This window comes from Pseudonaja textilis, chromosome Z, assembly GCF_049901715.1.
Source record: "Pseudonaja textilis isolate UNSWEBS1 chromosome Z, rPseTex1.2, whole genome shotgun sequence".
In the NCBI taxonomy this organism is placed as follows: Eukaryota; Metazoa; Chordata; class Lepidosauria; order Squamata; family Elapidae; genus Pseudonaja; species Pseudonaja textilis.
Window position 1 is genome coordinate 79862296 of NC_142008.1, and position 14129 is coordinate 79876424.

General features: G+C 41.4%; 1 protein-coding gene and 1 long non-coding RNA gene across 8 annotated transcripts in view; one reads left to right on the forward strand and one right to left on the reverse strand.

The window, feature by feature from the left end:
• Positions 1-951, reverse strand: part of CEP72 (centrosomal protein 72) — a 66083-nt gene extending 65132 nt beyond the window's left edge. For all 7 annotated transcript variants that reach the window (XR_015740032.1, XM_087916012.1, XM_087916008.1 and 4 more), the window contains exon 1: positions 829-951. The gene's annotated coding sequence lies outside the window, so the exon portion shown is untranslated. The remainder of the gene's footprint in view (positions 1-828) is intronic.
• Positions 1-14129, forward strand: part of LOC148124106 (uncharacterized) — a 49571-nt gene that overhangs the window by 15623 nt on the left and 19819 nt on the right. The window lies entirely within an intron of this gene.

Genomic DNA, 14129 nt, shown 5'->3' on the forward strand with positions numbered 1-14129 from the left:
TGGTTTCTTTTTCTGTCTGAGGAGGGGGGTCTTCCTTCATTTTTAGTAGTATCTGGCACTGTCCTTTTGGGGTGTACTTCCAAGAAGCAGGATGCAAGCTTGGCTTTGATTTTTTTTACTGCCCTTCTGGGGTGCATGTGATCTTTTCTTAAATCTGAATGATTTCCTTAGGATATCTTGTGAGGTGAGTGAGACCAGCTGGTGTCTTTAAGTAGTGCAAATGGATCTAATGATTGCTTTTCCTGGGTCTGCTTTTTCTGGAGAGCTTAAATGACCTCTCTGCAAAGGGGTTTCACTTTATGAGCAAGAGTTGGCTACTGATAGTTATCATTACATTTTAATTATTTTAAATCCTCAAGGTGCTCTGACACCCTGCCTGATTTGTAAATCTGGCTTGCAGGTATTTTTAATCTAATGATTGGCATTTAGGGCAGCTTTTTGCAAGCAAAGAAGCTTTTTGTATTTTTGTACAGGTAATCCTTGACTTACAACAGTTCATTTAGTGACCATTCAAAGTTACAATGGCACTGAAAAAAGTGATTTATGACTGTTTTTCACACTTATGACCATTGCAGCATCCCCACAATCATGAGAGGAGAAGCACCCCTCAATGTGAGTGATGTTGAGTTAGCCACACCCAGCCAGTCACATGACCACCAAGCCATGCCCATCAACTAAGCCACGCCCACAAAACCAGTTGTTAAAACATTTGAAACCCACCCATGGGCAAATTGAACACAGCAATGCACAGTGGTTAAGAGATAGGGAAAGGATAGGACGGTTGAATATTTCTCCTTGAATTTAAGAATGATAGTAATTAATACTTACAGGGAGATGAGATTTCTACTTTCCTTTAGTTTTTTTCACTATCACCTTTGAGTTCAAACATGGCAACAGAGACAAGGTAAGTTGTGTTGCCATATTTGACCTGTAAGACTCAGATTTTTTTTTCTTGAGCTGAAACCAGAACAACATAAAATGTTACAGTTTTGGTTCAGCCAAACCATGATCTAGTTAGAACTAAATTAGAACTAAATTAGTTTTTCTAACCTTGTTAGAAATTAGTTTCCTAACTCTAAGTCTTCTTGTATTTGTTTTGGGTTTAAAACAGAACCCATCTTACCATTTTATCTACATCCTATGAATCCATACTTTGTTTTATCCTCAGGTACAAATCTGGGAATATAAACAATGTAGCCTAACAATCTGAAACATTATATTAGAAATTATAATTGCTCCCCAAATTAAAACATGCCAAATAGGCAATGTATACAATCTGAGTTATTGAATATTCTGAATATTCATGTCCTTAGATAACCAATCAGTTATTTATATTGAATTTACATACTCAGAAAATTCACATATACATGACAAAAGTATCATTCCTCTAAACTAAAACTTTATCCTACATATCATAATTTATAATCAACACCTGAATAATGGTTAAGGAATATTAGGAGTAATGTGTAAGTATCTGCATATATCAATCCATGAGAGCAATTTTATGATATTTTAGTAAAATCAAATCAGTCAGTGCAAAATTGCATTCTGAAACTAAATCCAATATTAAATTATCTCAGACAATAAATGCTCAAAAAAATTTATTTAGAATTGGGGGAAACCATTTGAGAGCATCTTTTGGGATGTTTTTCATAGCTACAGAACTAGAGATATTCTAGGTAATAATTAGGATAAAATTGGAGAGAGAAGTATAAGATTCGTTAACTCGCACCCCACCGTGAGCTCTAGTAAAATAGCATTAATATGAATTTTGAGAAAATTAAAATAGGGATAAAATATTTTTTTCCAAATACTAACTGTAGAACAAATCATAAGTTGGTCATATGCAAGTTCCCAGTTAGCAAAGGAAGAAGACAGCCAACCAATTTTCACAAAATCATACCCACCATTTTCAAGGAAAACATCAAGAATTGATTTGAAGTCCTGAACCACATTAATAGAAAACCAGAAGAGGTATGGAATGAATTTAAAGAAGTTGTTAAGAATAAATATGATAAAAGAGTAGCAGAAATTAAGGAAGAGGAGAAAACAAAGTAGATCATGGAGCAAACCATAGAAAGAACAAAGCCAAAAAGACTTAAAAATTTCAAAAAGGAACTTAACGATGACTTTCAGACAGGGGTGGGATTCTACCAGTTCGCACCTATTCTCTAGAACTCTCTGGAGTTTTTTTCCCCTCCTTTGCTTGTGTGGAGTGACCATTCAAAGTTACAATAGCACTGAAAAAAGTGACTTATGACAATTTTTCACACTTATGATTGTTGCAGCATGTCCACAGTCACGAGAGGCCAGGCGAAGAGATGTGTGCCTCGATGTGAGTGATATTGAGTTGGCCATGCCCAGCCAATAACATGACCACGCCCACCACCTAAGCCATGCCCACAGAACTGATTGTTAAAAAATTTGAATCCCATCCCTGCTTTCAGAGATTTGTATGACAACAATATGTGTAAAGATACTGAAGATGGAAACAGACAAGGAAAAACAAGGAAAGTCTTTCAAAAGATCTTTGAACTCAGGTGAAGGCTGCAAATTAGAATTGGTATGGAAGGTACAGATAATAATTTATTCAAAGAAAGAAAGATGGAACACTCTGAATAAAGTACAGATATCAACATCCAAAATATCCTTTTTTTGGATGGAATACTGCATCAGTACTGGTCATCAAAATATAAAAAAGATGTTGAGACTCCGGAAAGAGTGCAGAGAAAAATTACTAGGAGGCTGGAAGCTAAAACATAAGACATGTTTCATATAGATTGTTCTTCATAAAGTATCTAATGGAATTGAAGGGGATATCATCAAATCTGCAGATGACACTAAGCTGGCAGGAATACCCAACATCGCAGAAGACAAGCTTAAGATGCAAAAAGATCTTGACAGACATGAACACTGGGCCCTATCTAACAAAATGAAATTCAGCTTAGATAAAAGTAAGGTTTTATATTTAGGCAAGAAAAATCAACTATTTGGGTATAGACTAGGTGAAACTTGGCTTAATGCCTGTAACTGGAAGACACATTTTGTAGTCCTAGTTGACAACACTTAAATATGTTTTTGCCCCTGATTTAGTTTGTCAGTTTCATCAGCACTTACTTGTCAAGCCTTGGCTGACCAAGTTCCCAGCCTCCCACCCAAGTTGTCCCAAGGAATCTCTCAAGGATGAGTTTAACCAGCCTCTTTGGATTACTCCAAAGGGAAGCTGGGATACTGCCCTATGATGGGCCTTTCACATCTGACCTTCAGTTCCTAGGAAGGGGAGGAGAGGGAATCTGGAAAAATACTTTTGTGTTACAACAACCGTCAGATGGTGGGGACGGGACTGTTTTAGACTGTTTCCCTTCTGCCCTTACAAGTTCCCATGAGAACTCAGATTTCGAAAACACAATGTAGGAGAGAGAAAGCAACAAAGAAGAACCCATGGAAGCGGGAACCATAGTGGAGAGGTGAGTGATGTAGGAGATGAGCCGGTTGAGCCTGAGGGAGGGAAGTCAAATGCATCATCAGTCTGGAGTCCCTTTGCACCTACAAGTCCAGCTTACCTTGAATTTCATTTATTCTTATCTACTGCCTATTTGATTTGACTGTTAGTATTTCAGATTCTTGTAGAGAGCATAAGAATGCAATAAACCTCTAATACACTACATTTGCACTGCCCAGACTTCCTGATTTTCCTACACCTGGCAGGGTTTTTAAAAAATCCTTATTTTACAGTATGTGTTAATAATTCATCACTATTATATAATATTTAGAAATTAGAGGAGAGTATCAGAAGTTTAAATTTACTTCTCATGACACCTCAATAGAAATTTACCATGTAACCGTTGTACTGTCACTTCTTCAGGTGATAAACATACATTGGTGGTAATAAAAAAGAGACTGTGGAAAAGAAAAATAGTTGTGTTTAAATGGGAAAATAAAATTTATTTTAAATATATTTAAATCAGAAAGTATAGTGGAAGCTAAAATTTAAGTTATGCAAAATCCTATGTTCTCTCATATTCTCTTATTTATGTATTAGGATTTTTGGAATAAAGTTAATTTGAATATTGTCTTGTGGAGCCTTAATGACACTAGATCAATAATTAACTGGAACAAAAACTCTAAAAGAGAATCTAGATATTTTGGTGTTGTAGGAAGCGCATAAAAAAAAGAGGACATTGTCTTAAAAATCCCCACACACTTTCTTCATGAAGAATGGTTTTTAAGGAATGGCACCCTTAAAGGTCAAAGGAACAGCAGTTTGAAATAAAAATTTTCCAGGTTTTACAGCTACTAATTCAACTAGGACAATGAGGATAAATTGTGGTTATAAAATGGGATTACAATTATAATTACAAACCTACAGCAATCCCGAGAGGACAAAGCAGATCAATTTTCTCAGAAAGGAGCACCACCATTTCTGAGCCACTTATCTTGCAAAACTGGTTTTTAGTAAAAGAAAAGATCAAGTGACCTGAGTGTGGTAGAATTTCAAACAGGTAACTAATAAAAAAATAAACAATGAGGTGGGATCTGCCAAATGATGTTATTGAATTACTTAGTAATTGAGAAAGAATGAAGTCTTACAAAAGGATATTAAGAAAGTGAGAAACAAAGAATCTTATCTGTAATGTGATAATTCAGCTGTGCATGACAAATAAAAATCAGGAAATTAATTTTTAAAGAAATATTTTATAATATTTTATTTTTATTTATTTTCTCTAAAGAATCTAGAGACTTTTAGGCAGATTTATTTTTTAACAAAACCTTGGAGTAAAAATACTTTTTCTAACTTTAACAGTCTTTTTTCTTACAAAACAGCTGTTATTTTTTCAAAAATCTGAAAAAAAAAAACATCTTAAATGAGACATCCGAGCTGCAAAAATCCTGACAAACTAAGTCTTCCAAATCTATTGTCTGCCTTCTAGTGGTTAATTAGATTTTTGCAGGATAAGGTCTAATAGCCACAACTTAAACCTGATAAAGAAAGAACTACATGATAGAATGAAAGAAATAAAAACAACTGTTTGTTCATTAGTATTGAAAAGATTAGAGCATGTAGAGAGTGTACCTAACCCATTTTTTGATATTCCTTGCTGCTGAACTGAGCTCCATTGTAACTTAATGCTCTATCTGCAAAGATAAAGTCTCCAGGCTAATTGCCAAGTATCCTTGTTTGTAATTTTAAATGTGTATTCTCAGCAAACATAATGTGTGATAGCACCCTCTAACCAACTCTTTTCCACTTTCTGAGATTCATTGTTTTCAGAGCACTGAGAAAATAATGAGGTTTGCATGAACTAATGATATGAAATAATGTTTCTATAGCAATGATGATCTATGCAAGTAATATGTGTAGACTATAAAAAGAAAATAGTTTTAGTAAGTGTGCGCACCTGCTCTTCTCTCTGCCTTGCTGTTTAAGGTGGGAGATTAAAGTTTTACTTTGATCAAAAATAAAATTGATTATCAGTTGGATTTATCACATTCTGAGCTACACTCAAAAACCTTACATATTTTCCTGGCACCCGATGTGGGGCATCACAACTCGAGGGCAACATTTCCTTGGGGCGACTCCCTTTGAGCCCCATTAGTCGTCATCATTTTTGGACAGACAGAAAGCCTTCTTGTTATCTCTCGCAGGAAACTGGACCTGGAGAATCTCGACACCAAGAGTGCACATCATCTCTCCCGACACATCATCTCTCCCGAAGGCATTGCCATGGACCCGCATAAAGTGGAGGCTTTGTGTAGTTGGGAACCCCCTCATCGAGTGAAAGATGTTCAACGTCTTTTGTGGTTCGCTAATTATTATAGGACTTTCATTCTGGGTTTTGCCAAGCTGACGGATCCCATCACTCAGCTTCTTAGAAAGAAGGTCCCATTCCAGTGGGGACCCCCGCAGCAACAGGCCTTTGAGGCTCTCAAGAAGGCCTTCGTCGCAGAACCTATCCTGAGGCATCCTGATCCACATCATCCGTTTGTGGTGGAGACAGATGCATCCAACGTGGCTATTGGGGCTGTGTTGTTGCAAGCCCCAGCGGATGGTGCCCCTCTTTTTCCCTGTGCTTACTATTCTTGGAAACTCATTCCTTCCGAGCGCAACTATACTATCTGGGAAAAAGAGTTGCTGGCTATCAAGGCTGCGTTTGAGACCTGGCGACATCATCTTGAGGGGCCCCGGCACAAGGTGGAGGTTTGGACGGATCATCATAATTTGGAGCATTTGTCCACTGCGAGGAAGTTGAACCAGCGACTGATTTGGTGGTTGTTGTTCTTTGCCCAGTTCAACTTTTTTTGTGACTTATATCCCCAATGGTCAAAATCGGAGAGCAGATGCCCTGTCCCGTAAACCTGAGTACCTTTGTCCCGAGGACCCTCTTTCTCCACGTACGGTGCTGCCACCAGAATCTTTGGCCGTTATCCAGGAACCGGTGGATTTGCAGACTCGGATACGAGAGGCACAGCGCTTAGACCAGGCCTGTCCAACCCGCGGCCCACGGGCCACATGCGGCCCAGGTTGGCTCGTAATGCGGCCCAGTGCTCACCCCAACTTTCATGCAAGAGGATGAGCCAGCGAGGAGGAGAAGGAGAGGCAGGCGCGAGGCAGGGCGAGGCAAGCGCCACGCCAAGCAGCAACAGAAAAGGCGGGTGCCGTCAGAGCGCTCCTTGTGCTGAGGCAGCCGCAGCCCAAGAGTCCCGCTCCACCACCTCCTGCTGCTGCTGCCGCCGCTGCTGCTACCGTTGCTGCCGCCAGAGCTGTTGTAGCGGCTTCTGCCCCCGCTGCCGCCTCTGCTGCTGCTGCTGCACCAAGCCTCCTGGTCCTCACCTTCCAGTCCTGCCACATCCAGCCGGGCCATTTGCAGGAGGAGAGGTAGGCGCGAGATGGGTGAGCTTTCTCCCCCTCCCCCCGCATTCCTTTCTCCCTGGTTGACTATTTTTTATGATATCTTATGAAAAAAATGTTTTCTATGTTTTTTTTGGATGATCAGGTATCGTTACTGTTATTTTATTTTATGTGCGGCCCAAACCAAATTTTCATCTTCTAATGTGGCCCAGGGAAGGTGAAAGGTTGGACAAGCCTGACTTAGACGCTTGGTTGCAGCAGAGAATAGGGGAAATTGGACCTGACTCCCCATGGACTTTGGAGGAGGGCTTATTATGACATCGGGGCTGGTTGTATGTGCCCATGAGGACACCTAGAGCCCTCATCATGACTCAATGTCATGACAACCCTGCTGCTGGCCATTTTGGATTTTTTAAGACCCTTCATCTGGTCACACGGACTTTTTGGTGGCCTCGAGTCCAGCATGATTTCTATGCCTATGTCGCGTCCTGTGTACCGTGCCGGCAAGCGAAAGCCATGATGGGTGTGCCTCCTGGTCTCCTTCAACCACTGCCGACTCTGGATGGACCATGGGGGGCAATTTCCATGGACTTCTTAACACATATGCCGTCTTCGTCGGGATATACGACGGTGCTCGTGGTGGTTGACATGTTAACCAAGATGGCCCACTTTATCCCGTCAGAAATTACCATCGGCTCGTACTACTGCCCAGTTATTTTTTTTTAAAAAAAAACAAGTTTTATTGATTTTACAAACAAACAAACAAGACAAAACATCATTAAACATTAAAAACATAAAACCTCTTTACATTGTAGATCCTTACAAGGCAGGTAACATATTGCTTTATATCACATACTTATAATTTATCCCATTTCCATATAAACACGTAAATTCCCTTTACCAAATTCCACATTGTTTCTCTTTAATCATTATTCAATCATATTTCCTTTCTGATTTATCTGCTATCCAGTCATCAACTTTATATTTCCCTCTGGCTTGTTTATAATTATTCTCATCTAGTCTTCTTCCGAGATTTTATTATTTAATTCTTAATTAAACACACACACATAAAACACAGACATAAAAAACATAAAGCTTTCTTCTAGAAAGTAACTTGGCCCCAGATTACCTCTTTTTGTATGGACTCAGTTGTATTCACGCTTTTCTTATATACCATTACCCATCTTATTTACCATTCTATATCTATTATATAACTCCTCTCCACTTTTGCCTCATCTTAATTCTGTTTTATATATTTAATCTTGCTTTTTTTTTTAAAAAATATTTTTATATCTTTTGTCCATTTCTCCATTTACATCTGTCTCATTTCCAATTTAAGAAAGAATAGTTTCCCCTGGAATCACTAATCGGAGTATGATGCCTTTCTATCATTCCCCTAAGTTAAAATTTAAAATAACACCTAAATCCCAATCAGATTCTGCTTAGTACATTCTACTATTTCAAAAACCAATACTACAATAATAAATCCATAACAATCAACACATTAATCCATTAAACTCTATATTCAAACTAATATTTTAAACATTCCCTTTAGTATTTTATTAAGACTTATTATCATTCATTATTAAACCTTTTAAAGTTATACCTTGATATTTTAGCCTTTTATTAGATCTTAAAAGTTCTGTTATCTACTTATAATACAAATACCACTATTACAATACTCATGTGTACTTTGCAGAATCCCCCCCCTTTTTTAAAAAAAAAAACCGCATATATTACCCATTATCCCTGAAAAAAATTTCCTTATCTCCATCTTGTCTTATATCTTTGTAACTTTTTCCCCCTTTTCCCTTTCCTTCTTAGCCCGCCTAAACTTTTTACCCCCTCCTCTCAAAACCTCTGCCTTCTTAATTTCCCCTTTCTGCATTCCTCTTTCCTTTTGCTTTCTAGCATTCTGTTGTTTTTGCATCTTCTTTTTCTCTTTCATAAATATTTTTTATTTCTTAAGTCCTTCCTTTTCGCTCCTCTCTTTCTCCTTTCTTTCTTAGTCACACCGTTTAGTTCATTAAAAATGGCTTCTTCTTCCTCGATTTCTTCCAGCTGTTGTTTAATTTGCTGACACATAGCAAGCGCCATATCTAGGAAACAAAGGGCTTCTCCCATAACATCTTTGCCTTCTTTCTTTGTTTTTAGATATTGTTTTTTAGTTCATCAAGAGATAGAGCCATTTTAAAGTTTCTTCTTCTCTTTCTGTATCCTCTTCTTAAACCAATCAGTTATTTCAAGGCTTAAAACAGTTCCCAAAAGTCCCAAAGTCCCACAATCATCAAACAGTCCAGGCAGAGTAGAAGCTTCTTCTTTTTACAGTTTCTCTTCTAGGGGTGAAGTCAAATTAGGGAAAGAAAATTCTCTTTATCTTCAAGGCATCTCCTCCAGCAAAGTCTTAGAGTAAAAATTTGTTTTCCCAAGCCTCTCCCTTCCACTTATAACAAAGGAGTTTAGGTTTACCTTCTACCAAAGGCTGGTTTCCCTTGTCCATTTGTTAATTCCATAGGGGAGGAGAGTAACTTCCCTTTTAAGTCACTTTTCTTCGCAGCTGAAAACATCAATCGGGAACAATAGCTTCCAGGTCATTACTTTCCCAGGTGTTAAATATATCCTTAAGGTCCCAGTTCGACCAAGAAAAAACTTTCTTTAAAAAAAAAAGAAAACTCCTTCTCCCTCCTCGCATTCTTTATCCAATTGCCAGCTTCTTTATGGTAGCCATAAAGACCACCGCTGGAACCGTCTTGAGAAAAGGGGTTATTGCCGGCTGGGGGTTGCGATGCCCCTCACCCCGTTCGGATCCCCCTCTCTTCAGCTGCCCCAACAGGGCAGCCTTAGCCTCAAATCCGTCAGGATCGGAGGCACCAAAGCGACTAGCACAGCAGGAATCGCAGAGAAGGCGAATCCCTGCTGTCAGCAAAGCCGACAACCGGAAGTCTTACTACTGCCCAGTTATTTTTGCAGCATGTGTTCCGTCTACATGGTCTGCCGGACAGGGTAGTTTCGGATCGCGGTGTCCAGTTTACCGCTCAATTCTGGAAGAGCCTAATGAATGCGTTACAGGTGCAGGTGTGCTTGTTGTTGGCGCACCATCCGGAGACTAATGGTGGGACAGAGAAGGTGATTGGCATCCTCGCCCAATATTTACGATGTTTTGTTAACCACCGACAGAACGATTGGGTGACTTATCTCCCTCTGGCAGAGTTTGCCTTCAACAACTCCCAGCACACCTCCACTCACATGACACCTTTTTACATGAATGTGGGTTACCATCCAAGGTTTTTCCCATTGTCGATCTTCCCGAGACGCGGGACTTTTTGTTGGAACTGCATTCAGTTCACCAATTGATTTCACAGCAATTAGAACGGGCCAAGGAAGACTATAAAAGGTTCGCAGATCGTTCTCACCGGGTGACGCCCCTGCTGGCCATGGGAGACAGGGTGTGGTTATCCACAAAGCATCTATGGGTTGATCGTCCGATTAAGAAGTTGGATCATCGTTTCATCGGTCCCTTCCCTATCAAGGTGGTCATCAATCCCATTACTTATCGACTCACCCTACTGCGCTCCATGCGCATTCATCCTGTCTTCCACCATTCCCTTCTGGTTCCTAACGCCCCATTGAGTACTCTCCGTTCTCCTGCTGCTATGGTTCCTTCATCTGTACCCAGCGATGATCCCGCTGCTGATAACATGGTGGTCAGCATTCGGGATTCTCGCTGGCTTAAAGGATGGTTTCAATACTTCATCGAGAGGCTAGGAGATGGACCGGAGGTTCTTTCCTGGGTGGATGCTTCCACAGTCCATGCCCCGGACCTTATCTGGAGATTTCATGAACAGTTTCCATTGAAACTGCGTCCGGATCATCAGACTCAGGGGAAGGGCCCTGTGGTGAGGGATAGTGTTATGGCTCGGAGGTTTGAACCTGCTTTGTCAGAGGTCGAGGACTTGGTAAATGAGGAAGAAGAGGATTTGGCTCTGAGGTTTGAGCCTGCTTTTTTGGAGGATTTGGAATTGCCTTCCTCCCCAGGATTGTCCTCCTCGGCAGGATCTTCCCCCCTGATTGTGCCTCAGGTGTCGGTAGATAATCAGGAGAACGTATCAGAGCCTCTGACTGAGGATCAAGCCAAGGAATGCTGGTTTGATGCAAGGCAAAGGCGCAGGCAAAAGTGTGAAATGCAACTCAAAAAGAAAGGACAGATCAGAGACTGAGATGAGAGACTGACACGCCCCACAGGGAATAAAAGTGGGTGTGTTAGCTCTGGTTTCTTTTTCGGGACAACGTGTTGTTTTATGAGAGAAGTTTCTGCATTTTTCCTGTGTGTGTGGTGTCAGTTTGTGATTTATGCTTCCTTATTGGACTTGGCAGACAGCTGGCGCGAGACTGCCAAGAATGTTTTCGGATTAAGGAAGTTAACCCTGTAGTTACCGGACTTGCCTGCTTATTTGTGTTTCAGTTGGAAATTTGGACTTATTACTTTGTTTGTCCAGGTGAGACATAACATGTTCACATTCCATTTACCACAAGTGACCTGTTTAATTGGCGAAGGGGAATGCCTCAATATAGAAAAGCCCCTCAATCATGGTTCAAAGGATTGTGGCAACCCACAGACCAATATTGCCTGACCTGTATACTTTGCTTGCTGCCTTCTTGGACCCAGAAGGAAAGTGGCAAATTTTGGAGGCTGCAGGAAAAAATTATAAAGCCAAATGGGCAACCATTAACAATCCTCCGTTAGGACCCTGGCCTCAGGTTGGCTGGCCTCAAGATTTATTGTCTCCAACCTTCGAAATTAATGCCAATGACCCTATAGGCATAGAAGTTCTGAGGGAGGCTCAGGAAGCCATTATTCAGAGTCTCAAGAAAGGAGTAGCAATAACTGTAAATTTTCATTGAGTACACCAAATTATGCAAGAGCCAAAAGAAAGCCCAGCTGACTTTTTAATCCATTTGAAAGAAGGCTTTCGGCACTTTACAGACCTAGTCCCAGATGCCCCACAGAATGAAGTAATTCTGAAGATGACGTTTGTGGGACAAAGCACCCCTGATATCAGGAAAAAACTCCAAAGATTAGATTCCCCAACTACTCAAAATTTGAAATTCCTGATTCAGACAGTTTTCACAGTCTACTCTCAATGAGAGGAAAAAGGAAGAAAAGGAAGATAAAAAGATGAAGAGGCAGGCCATCCTTCTAGCAGTGGCATTACACTCACAATCTAAGAGAGGACCTCTATGCTAACATTTTGAGAGTTTGAAGAAAAACCAATGTGCCCGATGCAGACAGATGGCATATTGGAAGAATGAGTGCCCACTAAATCACTAAAATCCCCAGCCCGATAAACAATTCCAACAGTGATGACCTCGATCCCAACTACTACCACCACCCCCAGAGGTCAAAGATGGCAAGACAAGAGGAACTATCTAGAGCAGTGGTTCCCAAAGTAGGCGGTACCGCCCCCTGGGGGGCAGTGGCATGCCTTAGGGGAGCGCTAAGAGGCAAGGGGTCTGGCAGGGGGGTGCTAAGAGGTGGCAGGGGGGTGCTGGAGGACACGCGGTGTCTGGAGGTTTTTTGCAGGCACAGGGAATCAGCACAGCACTGCAGGCGGGATTCACCCTTCCCATCCTGGAAGCGCTGCCTGCACTGAGCCACGACAGGTTCCCCACATGGGCCAGATCAAGCCAGCTGTGAGAAAGGTCTCCCAGTGGCTGGTGGGATGGACCTGCTGTGGGGCAGTTCTCCCAGCCCGGTCCACTGCTGCCTCCGACTCACCCAGGAAGCTCAATGCGTGATGCCCAGAGACATGGAACAAGAGAGATGGAAAGCCAGGCTTCTTCCTGGTGCTACCCAGAGCCCTCTGCTGGTGGCTGGAGACGAAGCCTCCTCCGTGGGCAAGCAAAGGGGGGGTCTCTCAGGAGGCAGTGGTGGGGTGTGAGGAAGGCAAGACATATGCACGCCCCCTCATTACACCAAGATTTCCAGCAAAAAGGCAGCCAGGTTTTGAAAAGCAAAATAAAACCTCTGGCTTTCATGCGAAATCATGGCCTTTGACAGATTAGGCCTGTCTGGGCAGAAAATAGGTAGATAGGTTAAGGAAGAGATAGAGAGAGAGACGGAAAGAGAGAGAGGGAATGAGAAAAAAAGAGAGAGAAAAGAAAGAGAGGGGGCGGAAGAGGGAAGGAAAAAGAGAGAGAAAGAGAGAGAAAAGAAAGAGAGAGAGAAAGAGAGGAGAGAAAAAATAGAGAGAGAAAGAGAAGGAATGAGAGAGAGAGAGAAAGAAAGAAAGAAAGAAAGAAAGAAAGAAAGAAAGAAAGAAAGAAAGAAAGAAAGAAAGAAAGAAAGAGAGGGAGGGAGAGAGAAAGAGAGGAAAGAGAAAAGAGAAGGAAGAGACAAGAAAGAAAAGAAAGAAAAGAGAAAGAAAAGGGAGAGAGAAAGGAAGAAAAAGGATAGACAAAGAAAGAGGGGTGATGGAAGGAAGGAATAGAAAGAAAGAGAAAGAAAGAAAAAAGAAACAAAGGGAGGGAGGAGAAGAAAGTGAATGAGATATCTAGTCCAACCACCTGTTCCAGCAGGGTTAGAAGGGAGAGAGAGAGAGAGAGAGTGTATGGCTGTCAAAATGCCAAAAACAGGTCGAGTAGCTCTGGGGAGGCTAGTCATAAATTAGAACACTTACTAAGCAACTAGCCATTAAGTAAGGGCCCTTATATTTGGTTTGCCAGTCACATGGCCATGCCCACCGAGTCACATGACCACCAAACCACACCCATCTGGTCACGTGACCACCAAGCCATGCTCAGGCAGCAAGCCACGCACACCCAGTCACATGACCACCAAGCCACACCTACAGAACCAATTGTTAATAAATTTGAATCCCACCCCTGGGTAGGGGGGGCACTGAGGATGAGTTTGTAGCACCAAGTGGGCGGTGGACTGAAAAAATTTGGGAATCACTGATCTAGAGGATTAATTTCTATCCCCGAAACTCTAGTGGAACTGCAAGTGCGGGGAAGATTGCATTCTTTTTTTGTTGACTCAGGGACAACCTACTGTTCTCAATGACTTGACTATGCCTAACCACTCAAAGTACCCCCATAGTAGGCGTTACAGGGAGAATGAAACTGCCAAACAGAGTGGATGCTTGGAAGTTAAAGGAATCCAAGGTCCCAGTGTGACCCATTCATTTCTCATTCTGCCTCAGTGCCCTATTCACTTGTTAGGAAGGGATCTATTAGGAAAACTTGGAGCTATTCTTAAGTGCTTTCATAATGGAGTACA